Source organism: Suricata suricatta, chromosome 12, assembly GCF_006229205.1.
Source record: "Suricata suricatta isolate VVHF042 chromosome 12, meerkat_22Aug2017_6uvM2_HiC, whole genome shotgun sequence".
Lineage (NCBI taxonomy): Eukaryota > Metazoa > Chordata > Mammalia > Carnivora > Herpestidae > Suricata > Suricata suricatta.
In genome coordinates this window covers 60,363,977-60,367,755 of record NC_043711.1, presented here as the reverse complement: position 1 = coordinate 60,367,755, position 3,779 = coordinate 60,363,977, and positions in this window count along the sequence as shown.

Below are 3,779 nucleotides of genomic sequence, written 5' to 3'. Positions count from 1 at the left end.
CGCTGATTGTGAGGCAGAGGAGAATGAACTGTTTGCTTCCTGAATCACTCCTGAATCTTCTGCCCTGGGCTTCAGAGGGCCTGTTGGGCCACACCCTGCCACGTCGGTGCTCCTGCAGGACACTGCTGGGAAAGGGACAGGACAAGTGCTCTGAGGATGCCTGAGAAGGAGCCAGCCTTCCTCTCCTGGACCACCTTTGCCAGATACTTGGGATGCTGGGTGGAGTTTCTCTTACTCAGATTTTCAGCTCCTTATTCAAGTCTAGAAAGAAGAGTTCTCACAGGAAGGACACGCTGGGGAGTTTTTGGCCAAAGCCTTAGGCCCATGACCCTCTGCACTAAGGGCCATGCTATAAAACTAGCCTAAAATGTCCAGGCCATGAGATATAAAGGAAGACAGGGAGCTGTTCCAGGTTCAAGGTGGCCAAAGAGTTGGCCACAAGGAACAACAGGGTCCCTGGGCTCCTCAGTCATGGGGACACTGTTGGCACAATCGAAAAGATCTGAAAAGGTCTGTAGATTAGACAATAGGTCTGTTTTGATCTTAATTGGCTGATTTTGGTCATGTTTGAAGTGAGAGTATGCTCTTGCTTTTGAGGGAGGACACACATTGAAGTGTTTCGGGGCACAGAGACAGAGGGAGAAGGAGAGGCACTCACACCTCATGGAATCACCCTCCACTAGAAGCATGAAGATGGACCCAAGTGCCAGCAGCAGTGGAGTGGTGGGAGTTGGATTTTATTTTTTAAATTGCTTATGAATAGGCTCCACGAGTCCCAGGAAATATATGCTCTCCACCTCCCATCTGGAATTTCTGACCCAGGGCTGAGTATGTTACAGTTTTCTGCCCTCTGGGCAGCAGGGAACATGAGTGGGCACAGGGTGGAGGACATTCCATTTTATTTTTTGCCTCTTTAACCTTTACTGAAAGCTCCCCAGCACCATGCAATGGTGGGCACAGCTTAGAGCCCCATTCCTCCTCTGGGACCCACACTGACTCAGACTTGGGGGAATTTGCTCATCCCCTTCCCAGAGGCCAATGCCAGAGCAAAGGCAAAGAGTGGCTTGGGTCTGAGGAGAACTCCATTCTTCCCCATCAAGGTGGCTTCCTTCTGAAATGTCCTCATGAGGGCTTGAAAGAGGTCAAAGTACAAGCCCACAGCAAGGACATTGTTTGAACTCAGTAAGGACACAAGGCCCATTCTTTCCAAGTCAACCCCAGGAGGTGCAGGCACACTTCCTACAGAGGTTACTGTCCTCACACATGTGGCACAGGGACCCTATCAAGGATGCTGGGTGAGCAAAGAACACCCCCTGAGCCTGACTTCCAGTTTATTCAAAACAGGTCAAGAGTGCATCCCCACACAAGTTTGCATCCCTAAAATCAGTGACTGGACCCCATCAGAGGGCTGATGGTGATTTGCACCTTGTGAACCCTCCAAGGACTTGGTTGTCTCTCTTTTGTATGTATAGGTTAGCCTTGGTGACAAGGCCAAATATTCTAGGGCATGTTAGTTCCAATCCTATTAGTGAGAAGGGCATGATGCTGCTACCTTCTGGAGATTGAAGCTTCCAGGTCTGGGATGCAAAGCTATGGTAAGAGGACATACTCATTACTCAGTCATGAGAGTCTCAGAGAAGATGGCCCTACAGGTGGCATGGGCCCTGAGTGCCACATGGACATGCTATATGTCCCTGTCTGCCTTCTGCAGCCATTATAGACTGTTGTTTATTATGGGACCAGAGCCTTGTCATTCTGCCTCAGTTTGCCTTTCTGTAAAATGGCTGTAATGGTAGCCTGGACCTGGCAGGGCTGTTGTGAGGATGGGATACATTCATTCATGTGAAAACTCTGGAGAGGTGCTGACTGGGTGGTCCTGCTGGGAGGTGGGCACACCCAGTCAGCCCTTTCCCTGGAGAAAGGCAGCAGTTTGAGCCCATCCATGGGAAGCTCCATTCCTAAAGGAATGAAGTAGCAGGGGCTGCCTCATGGTTCCTGAAGACCAGCCACCTGTCCCCAAACCAGTGACCTCAGCTTGCCATAGTGGAAACCGAGTTCTGGAATAATGTGGGGTCAGTTCTCACCATACCACTGTGGGCCAGGGCCTGTCCTCTGGGTTTTATTCTGGGGGAACCTGAGAGCCACGAGTGGCTTTCTGCCAGCCTCTTCCTTTGTGACTTCATGGCTTGCCAGAGAAGGTACAGATCCCTTCCAAAAAGCAGGGAAGCCCTGTGTGATATGTTCTCTGATGCCACCCAGCCCCTGTTTACATGGGTCCCCCAGGCACTCAGACCTGCCTTCACCTTTTCCAACACACCAGAGAGTACTCGAGAATGTATGTGAACTGTGTTCCCTCATCTCTCTGGAAAACTTCCGTCACCCAAATGTAGCTCATGTTCTTTCCATGGATACTTATTCCTGCCTCCTACCATCCCTATAATGTTGGTGCTAAATAGAAATAGAATCTTAAATTTTTACTTGATTCCTGGTCCCCAGGTATACTAACAATGTCCTAAAGGTCCTGTAGGTGTTTCATCAACATTGCGCTTACTTTGGTACTTTTGGCGGGGGTGGGGGTGTGTGATGCTCCCCTCAGATCTTGACTTTCTGAGCTGTATTGTGTGGGTACACTACAGGCTAGGAACTACTCCCTTTTGTTCCGAGACAACAGGAGGTTGGCATAGGTGATGACATGAGATCATCTTTGTATTAATGCACTTTACAAACTCTATTCTTGGGGTGCCTGGGTGGCTCAGTCAGTTAAGCATCTGTCTCTTGATTTCAGCTCAGGTCATGATCTCAAAGTTCGTGGGATTGAGCCTCTAGTTGACCCTGCCTGGGATTCTCTCTCTCTCTTACTTGCACTTTCTCAAAAGTAAACAAAGAAAAATTTTAATTTTTTAACAAAGAAACATTTTTTAAAAAGATTTTCTCTCTCTCTCTGCTTCTCTCTCTCTCCAAAAAAAATCTGTTTTCATGTCTAGTTATGAAAAGCATTTGTAAGAGCTGAATACCCCTTCCTTGGTCCAGGGAAGACAGAGCTGCCAAACTCAGCAGTTTCCCTTAAATGTGCCAGATCTGGTCTGGCCCCACACCCCAGCCTCTGTCCTTTTCTTCTATTTGCTAATTCTAGATGGTTCTGCCTTTCCCCCACTCACCTCTGCAGACCCTGTGTCTTTCCTAGTCCTCCGCCATGCTTCTTCTCTGCTTTCATGGTCTACACCTTCCTCTAGGCTTCTCTGCCTAGAAAGCTCCACCCCACTTCCCACTCTGCAACCATGCATGTTTGAGGTTGGCCTCCTGTGTGTAGTCCACACTAACAATGTCAGAGCTAATCTTTAAACATGGCTACCCCTCCTTCCCTTCATTCCTTCATTCCATCATCCTTTCTTCTCTCTTCTTTTTTCAGAAAACTCTTGTTGGGCTCTCAGGTGGGCCAAGTATGTGCTGATCACAGAGAGGCATGGTTGGAGCCCAATCTTTGTGGCACTTGTGGCTCAGCTGGAAATGAAGCCATGTGCAGCCAGATGAGAATGACACACATCACACAGAGAAGTAAGAAGCTAAAACAAGTCCAGTGGGATGAAGGAAAAGAACCAGGTAATATGTAATCACAGGGTGCAATTTATTCTGATGGTCAGGGGTTTCTTGAAGGAAAGGACAGTTCAATAGAAGTACTGGAGGATGTGTACTAGTTCAATACTCAGCGGGGAGGGAAGGCCTTGAGGCTGTACAATTCTAGCACATTTCTTCAATTCATTCGCTCTGTCATTCACTTA